This window comes from Vanessa atalanta, chromosome 22 (genome assembly GCF_905147765.1).
Source record: "Vanessa atalanta chromosome 22, ilVanAtal1.2, whole genome shotgun sequence".
Taxonomy (NCBI): domain Eukaryota; kingdom Metazoa; phylum Arthropoda; class Insecta; order Lepidoptera; family Nymphalidae; genus Vanessa; species Vanessa atalanta.
In genome coordinates this window covers 8,871,284-8,880,757 of record NC_061892.1, presented here as the reverse complement: position 1 = coordinate 8,880,757, position 9,474 = coordinate 8,871,284, and the positions used below count along the sequence as shown (strand labels likewise).

Here is a 9,474-nt window from a genome sequence, read left to right as displayed (position 1 = left end):
TGGTTTTTATACAAAATATCTATAATTTCCAAAAAAAGTCACGAAAAAGTTTATTAGCATGTATATTACATCAAACAGCAAACGGAGTGTTAAGGAAAATCAATGTACAGCCTAATATTAAAAAGAAAGTTTTTTTTTTTCAAACTGTATTATAACATAACTAATTCTCTTCGTTCTAAAACGAATAAAAATTTTGAATTTTACATAAGAACAGATAACGCAATGCGACGTATGTCATTTCGTAGTACTACTACCATGCGCAAACGGCAATCGGCGGAGAGACGTCTTCGCAGTTGGTCGTGTCGTGAGCGTGACGTAAAATAGTAATATTCCGTAACGTAATATTGTGACTTCGTTTACGTGAAAAAATTATAAGTGCAAAAGTATTTACAAGTGAAGTGTTTTATTAAAAGTGTTTGTGATTTAAAAAGGATTTTTGTTTTCCGGAAGGTGTAAATAAAGGTAATTTTTAAATGTATTTGGATTTTAATAGTCCAGGCAGATTATTTAATAACTTAAGCTAGTATAATATTTGCAATAACATTTGGTATTAACATATATGGAATATGTAAAATATAAAATTATATTTTTAAATTTAAAGTTGAATACGCTGTAACATATTTTAAATACAGCAGATTGTAAAGAACTTTATTTGTATGCAAAAACATGCCATTCATAACATCACTTCAAATCGTACTTGTATAATAAATACATAAAAATTAAAAAGTGTAAAGTAATAAAATTATACAAAATAAAATAAAAATAAAAAGGTCGCCTATCAAGGAGTTTTCACGGGGACCTTAATTAATTATTAAGTTGGTATATTTTAAAACTCATTCCAAAAATGTATTTTACGAGCTGTTACTGCCTAAGTTAATTGCTTTCTCTGTAAATAGTCTTGTGACCTATTTACATTCTTCGCTAATTTTCTAAAGACATTTGGAGTACCGAAAATTGTTTACAGGCTCTCTATATTAATTTCTTTACAAAATAGTCAAAATAAATATAATTAAAGAAAAAGAAATATGCATTCATTTTATTTTTGTTCTGTGATAAATAAATAATAAGTTCTATATTCAAATTTCTGTCAAAGACTACAGATTGTACAAAGGTTATTTAGTTTTTTGTTTGTACATTTAATACCGTCGGCTTTTTTTATTTTAATGCGTATCCTGATAAATTGTATTTAAAGTTTATCAATATCTTATATCAATATCATTATTAATTTAAGAAAGTGAATACCTATATAATAAAATTGGTCTGTTATTATTCCCGGTAATATGATCCGGTTTCGTTCTTGGAAACAATTCGCTAATTTTAACCACATCAATGATAATAATTAATTAATGTTTCAAATCAATTTACACGTCTAGGTTTGCGGTATAAAGTAGATGATAAAAAATTGTGGGGTTAGTATTTGTTGGAATATACAAAAATTCAAGCCTCTATACATAATAGATTTCTCTTTCATTATATTATTCAATCTTTCACTCATTCACATTCGCTCACCACTCATTCAATCAACGAACAGCTTTACTTGATTATTTAATATTCATTATTAAAAACATTGTCAAACAGTGCAGACGTGTCTTATTATACCTACCCCATTTCCCTTCAGTATTCGTTGATTTCCGTGCCGGATAAGCAATAATTTAATTATCTTTGCAACTTATTATTGAAAAACTACTGTATTTCTCGCCGGATCTTCTCGGCAAAATAGTCAAATTTAATTAAAATAATAAACGACTTAAAACTGCTTGCAAGAGCCTACTTTATTTTGATTTCTATTGGATGTTTGTCAACCGTCATGATTTTTGTGATTTTAAATGTGACGCTTATAGCTGAAAGCAATCGCCACCTATTCTATGATTCTTGTAAAAAAAAAAAAACAGTAAATGGTGATTTTTATATTATACCGGTAATAGAGCTTTACCACGCCGATTCGCGTTTAAATCATGGAATAAAAAATACGAAAGTTATGAAAACTTTTACTGCAATCGTAAACAATACAACAATATCAAATTTTATAGTTATTCGACTAAATTCAAAATAACAGTCGCAGAAAAAAATTACATCGAATTTACCGTCTCCAAAATTTGACGTCGTAGCCTACTCGTCTAGCAAGCATACTTGCTTAGCGAGCGTACTCAGTAATCCTTTTTAGTTTAAGTTTTCTGTCTCAAGACTTTGAGATTTACATTAAACCATTTAATAAATAAAAAAGGACAAATCGTTATTCAATAGAAACTTAATTATTGATAGTTAAAAAAATCTACCATAAAATTACATGTCAATAAATAAAGGCTAATTCCTCAATAAAACATATGAAATCTTAGCAGTAAGTTAGTACATGATGATATTAATTGTACCTTAACTATATTTATGTTATTTAATTGCCGTATCTACAATTCGAAACAGTACCTTTATTTAATCTTATAAATTTACGATAAGCAATTGCTAACAGTTAGTTTACTTGAGTTAAGTATATTTGTAAGTGAAGTTGTTCTTCCATGTAGGTAACTAACGACTAAGGGTCTATATAAAAACGATTTTATTAACGGAGAAATTAAAGAAATACAAAGAACAATTGTTGTTTTTTGTTCATTCATTTGTTTTTTTTTGGGTCAGTTCTTATGCCGGTTACCATGTTAAAGTTTCATTACTTACTTCACTACAATTTAGATGAATGATTAAGGACCGAATGAATGACAAATATAAAGTTTCATTCAATTTATTTAAAAAACAGCGATTTAAACAGTTTGGGTAGAGTTTGGTGAAGATACAAATTAAAATAGCAAAACGTATTAAAATAAAATTTTATCAATACTAATATCACGAAAATCAGTATTATTATTAATTTATAATACTTACACTAAAAAGTAATTGCCCCTGAATATTGTACTTCTGGTCAAAGGCCTACACTATCCTCTTACAGGAAAGGCTTGAAAGTTATACCACCGCTCTGCTTCGTGTTCATGGTCATATATATACATGGTCAAATTTCATCCATAATTGTTCTAACCACTGTTTTAATATTTTATTAGAATCGGCAGTTATTTCATTTAAAAATGCGCATCGCGTTTCAAAGACATTTTTATGTACATCCACAACCTGTAAATAGATTGTCTAGCTAAAATATCAAATATCGGTTTTCTTTGGGGCCGACGTGCCCTAATTTTTCGTTTAAGGGCCAGACTCTGCTTAGTCAAGACCAAGACCTAGATAACTTTAAATATCGGCATGCGATTTACCTAACGGTTTTTTGAAGTTATATTTCTTTGGGCGCTTTAATATTTAATTCTTACAAACTATTGAAAATGTACGTTTAAAAGGTTTTGAGCTTACTCCACCACACTGCTCCAAAGCGGAATGGTGGACACACATGTAGCTGGATATCATTGAATTGAGACACAAGCTAGTTTCCTCGCGATGTTTTTTTTTTCACCGCCAAGCACAACATTAAGCACCTGAAAATCCAGTGGTACTCGCCTGGACTTGAACCCGCAATCATCAATCGGTTTCGAATTGTTATCATTGAATCATCTCGGCTTTTCGCTCGTAAAAGTTAACTTTAAAGTGCGTGATAAAATTAATTTGTTAATTACTTAATCTTAATTAATTTGCTTGTTTATGACGTCTTTCAGACATTAACAACCTTACAAAAAAAGTGTTAATACTCACCCGAAATAAATGTAGTTACATTGTATGGCACTTAGTGATCGAAAGTACTCGCAGCGAATGAATAAAAAAAAAAAAGAAATATAAATTCTAATACGCGTTCAGATTACGTATGCATAAAAAAAAATGTATTTTTTAGGCTTTTGTCAGCTGTCGTCAAAGAAGTTTTGACGATTATAACTTCGATCACATATAATCATGTCTCATAAATTATTTCAAATAATAAACCTATTTTGTTATTATATCCGACCTTAAACCTACTAAATCCCGCCTTGATACCATAAGCTACTTCGTCAATTTCGTGTTTATTTGTGTTATATACATGACATATAATAATTATTTTAAAATAGCTTAATAAATTTGAAGATATTACAGTAAATTACTAAACATGCCGAGATGGCCCAGTGGTTAGAACGCGTGCATCTTAACCGATGATTTCGGGTTCAAACCCAGGCAGGCACCACTGAAATTTCATGTGCTTAATTTGTGTTTATAATTCATCTCGTGCTCGGCGGTGAAGGAAAACATCGTGAGGAAACCTGCATGTGTCTAATTTCAACGAAATTCAGCCACATGTGTATTCCGCCAACCCGCATTGGAGCAGCGTGTTGGAATATGCTCCAAACCTTCTCCTCAAAGGGAGAGGAGGCCTTTATCCCAGCAGTGGGACATTTACGGGCTGCTTATGTATGTATGTACTAAACATATTCATTCGTATTGATGTTGATCAACATATCGCTATGTACCAAATATTAATGCACAGATTTCTACGTAAAATGATGTATTTTTTTAATTCAACTTTATGATTCTAGCAATTTTGATTTATTAAATATATAATGATTATAAAATGAAATTTCATTTAATTCCTAGTATTATTTATTAATCGTATTACGTTTGATTATATTGAAGCAAAATATAATCAATTATTATTTGAGTTAATAATAGATATAAATAAGATTATAAGTTTGAAATAATATTATATCTTTATAGAATTCATTGGATTATGTGAATATTCGTTATTGAAAACGTATAGTTCTTTCAGATAACCTAGATCCTCGGACGGAGGACACGTTGGTCTCAAATATTTCAAGCGCTTAATTTATGTCTACTATTTAATTTTATACTTAGCTTTGAATGAAGATATCGTATGGTAATCTGATGATGACGTTCTAGAATTGGAGCGTTTTGAGAAAAAAAAATATGAAGATATTTTAAAGAGAAGCTTTTGTCCAGCAGTCCGGACGGCAAAGGGGCTGAAAAACAAACAAAAGTCTATCGTTGCGTAGTAGCTAACATAATTGTTAAAAAGACTTAACATAGTTCTTAACTGGAAGCAATGAGTTTTGCTTGTTTTTTTTTTTAAATATAAATAGGAAGTTAGACTGGCTAATGGGTCATCTCATGGTAAGTGGTTACCACTGCCCATAGACATCAGTATTGTAAGAAATATGATCATAATAAGTATACATAACATCTTAGTTAAGTTTCGTAACCTTAGGAACTAAGATGTTATAAGATGTTATATAACTGAAAAAATGACAAACATTTTTGGTGCTGGCGACAAATAATTACTGGAGCTTGTTTAAAAAGTATTTCTAATTTCATGTTTATTAATTATTAGTTGATAATTTTTGAATTTGAATTCCAAATACGTTCAAAGATATCACATGAATTAAATGAACACAATTACGTCGGTTCGTTTAAGTTCGGGGTATTTTTTCCCGAGCCGGTGATAGATTTTTACTTTGACTATAAATACGTAAATGACAATTACCTTTTATAAGAATTCCATAAATTGAATTCAATTCAAACGAATCGAAAAAGAATGAATATAAATCTAATCAATAAAAACTTCGTATATTTCTGTATACCAATTTTATTGCTTATATCCCGATTATTTATTAATACCGATTTTAACTTTACCGATTCATAAATTCAAATCATTTACTGAAAAAAAACAAACCTGAATAAATAAGGCATATTATTCGACACAAGATTAAATAGCTGATAAAAAAATCGTGGATCTAATACTTATTGATTTTTGCTCAGGATATATTTTATAAATTTAATTTTGATTAACAGACATAACTTTGTATTTCAAATGTTGGAAAAGAGTAACAACTGATTTTTTTGCCAGTTCTTTTCGGTAGAATCGACATTCCGAACAGTTATGGTCAGTAGGTACAATTCCGTAAAATCACGACTCAAAAGTGCTAGTAAAAGCCTACTTGAATAAAGTATATTTGGATTTTATTTTAAATGCTCAGTTATTTTGGGAGAGGAAGAGTCATCCCATCCCGACAGTGGGTGTCATAAGAGTTACCAAGGAAATTGTTTTGAAGTTCACCTATTAATAACATCGAAAATTTAAGCTACTTAACCGGTTACCAGGCGCCAACCTTATTAGCGCCAAGGAGAGTTACGCCAGTACTTCTACTTTATATATATTCCATTTCAACGACATACTAATTTAAGAAAGAAAAAAATATACCATATGTTTGTTGTTAAATCAATCTGTGTCGATGTACAAGAGAATCTCAACTCTGATCTAAAGTTTTCGCTCTAATGAGATAAAAGAAACATTTTCCTCTTCGTAATGATACAAGTTTTCGTATGACATCTTTACGCTGAAACTATTATTTATTCTATGGTTGTTGCTTCGCACGGTTAGTACAAGGATCGACTAATATAATATTTATGTATTGAAGAATAAACAAATAAATATCCTTGTTTTTTTTAATGGTTTAGGTTCGCAGACAAGCATATAGGCCATCTGATGTTAAGTGGTTACCACTGCTAATGGATATTGGCTCTGTTAAAAAAATAATTCTCACATCACTAATGCGGCACTAAGTTTGGGAATGACGATGTTATGTCCCTTGTGCCTGTAGCTACACTGGCTCACACCGTTCAAACCAGAACACAACTTAGTACTACTATACTTAGTATTGCTGGTTGGCGGTTGAATGTGTAATTAAGGGGTGGTACTCATCCAGGTGGGCATGCAAAAAGACCTACCACCAAGTAAAATGCCTTCTATCTCTTCATCACAAACATATCAATGGTTTATGAACGCATAGAAGACAAACATACAATAGTTAATTTTTATTTATATAGTCGAATAATAATATCATCTCAGGAAAGCTGCTTTTTTCTCTATCGAATTGATAATATTATATATTTTTATTGCTAACAATCTTAATTTTATCTCGATTTAATATTTCCATTCTTGCAAACATCCCACGCGAAGGCGATTGATTTGTACAGTAATATTTAAACTTATAATGTAGACGTGATATAGGAGTGAATCATTCTTTATTTAAACATAATATTCAATTAATTTTACTCAATAATAACAATCGTTGATTGAATATAAATATAACACACGTCTGACATAGACGGGGCCCTTTTACGAAGAGATGGGCGCTTATGATAAAGTTCGCTTAATTAAGTCTCGCAAACAACCATGAATTCGAATTTATTTGGGATAATCCTAAATTAAGTTCAGTCATCCGTATAATATACTATTAAGTTAAATCAATCAATTCCAGGCCTTACGATGAATGTTCATAACGTCACTTGTCATGTCTTTACATTAAACTTTTTATCTTACGACAATCTAATATTATAAATGCGGATGTTAGTTTATTTGTTACGCTATTACGTCTTAACTCCTCAACCGATTATCGTGAACCGTACGTACACGGCAGGGATACGTAAAAAATATTTAATGCTATTTAATACCTGATACAGACCATCGCACCTCCCCTCTTCCATAACATACCTTTAAAGGATATTTGGATTTAGTTTTATAAATAAGTAATTATGATTTAAATTTGAGGTCATACAATATATAAACAATTAATAACCGGTGTGTTTTATCACATTCTGATTTTATTGAAAATTGTGAAAAGCAAAAAAATCCTTTTTTAAAAACGGTTGATTCATCGATGACTACACCACAACGATTAATCTTATTTAAGCCTCAAAAGCTCAACAGTACGCCGTCCGACTTTCGATATGAAAGACAAGTTTGATATTAACTCATGAGCTGTTTGTTGGCTTATAGATAAATGTGAATATAGGAAATTTTATAAAGTCATAGAAAAAAATCCATAATTATGCACCATATATTAAAAACTGCAAATTGCACTTTATTTGCACTGGTTTTTGCACTTCTAAATTACATTAGATGTAAGGCATCGATCCTCGATATAGATTCTACCGAGTTACTTCAGCAAAACTTAAAACTAAAAACTTATCTTAAACATAGCGATAGGATGAAATGATAAGTAGGTGATGATAGAACGAAGCTAATTTATCTATAATTAATATTTAATATTCCTACTATAATAATCTATCGCCGAACGATACGAACGAACTATTTTTTTCTCATATTTAATTCACAAAAAAATATCCATTCATTCATCATTAGCCCGTGTCATTTATCGTGCTGGACATAATATGCCTTTCTCATAGAACGCCATTGGCTTGATCTTCAGTTCTCTTTCTCCAATACCTACCTGGTGCTTTTCGAATGATTGAATGAATAGGACGCAAATTATAGTAGGTGTAAGGAACATCCTAATGGTATTGTTTTTTATGGTCACCCCAATTTGAGAGAATTCCTTTTCTTGTCATTATAATTAATTGGTATCTCTTTACAGGAAATGTTTTATATACATTCGTATTTAGAACGCGATTCTGATTGAGACGATTGAGACAATTGTAATACAATTAAAACGTGTGATTAATTTATTATTGTTTGTGATAGTACTCTTAAAACGTCATGGACGTTGATTTTTTATTTTTATTTCATAAGTACCTCATAGTAAGAAGCCACAGGCGTATAAAAATTATTAACCATTCCTTAGATCAAAACGCGCCATCAACTTTGGGAACAAAGATTTTATGCCCCATGTGCCTGTAGTTATGCTGATACACTCTGCTTGGCAGTAGAATATACGATGAGTGGGTGGTACCTATAAGCTTGCACAAAGCTAATTACCACCAAGTAAATGATGAAACAACCAAGAATTAAAGTAATTAAATGACATGAAAAATGCAAACGTGTTGTTTTGTTGGTTCTTAAATAATAAAACGACGTGATCGTATACAGCCGTACACATTAGTGACATAGGGTACTTATGTTTCGGTCAGCTAAGACTCGGGAGGAAATAGTTCTTATAATCCTTATAATATAAATGTTAGAACTCTTTCATTCTATATATATATATATGGGTTTCCTTTCCTTCTTCGAAACGCGCTTCATCTTCTGGTATATTTATGTGTATTCGTTCCGGTTTTATATTCATTTAAAAAAATAATTCAAAAAAAGGAATTCTACGAATCGGTTCAGAGGAAACAAACTAAATGTATATAATCTCATTGATCATCTCCTTCGTTTTTTTGCTGTTGGTTTATTTCTCCCCGTTTATTATATATAAGAAAAATTATGATTCCCAAACTTCCTAACTTTATAATATGCATTATATTTCATAATCATATAAAAAAGAATTTTATGCAATTTTGTACAGAGCTTCAAAGATTTTATGTCGGTTTTTGTGCCAGACTAATGTGATGACTTTTGAAACACAATCCAGAGAAAACATACCGCGCCAACCCTAAATAAATGGGAAAAGAGTGAGCGATTACTAAAAAGTTTTTATGTTATTAAAATAAACTTTTATTATCTGTTTAAAAGTAATGAAGAAGTGTATTATGTGTATATTGTATATAATGCAGGTAAATTGGTAATTTGTTCTATGACTTTTACAAAACGTAATATATTTTGCT

At 30.4% G+C, this 9,474-nt stretch overlaps 1 protein-coding gene across 1 annotated transcript in view; it reads left to right on the top strand.

Moving 5' to 3' along the window:
- Positions 1-286: 286 nt before the first annotated feature.
- Positions 287-9,474, top strand: part of LOC125072667 (protein madd-4) — a 395,564-nt gene continuing 386,376 nt past the window's right edge. The window contains exon 1 of the mRNA XM_047683327.1: positions 287-462. The gene's annotated coding sequence lies outside the window, so the exon portion shown is untranslated. The remainder of the gene's footprint in view (positions 463-9,474) is intronic.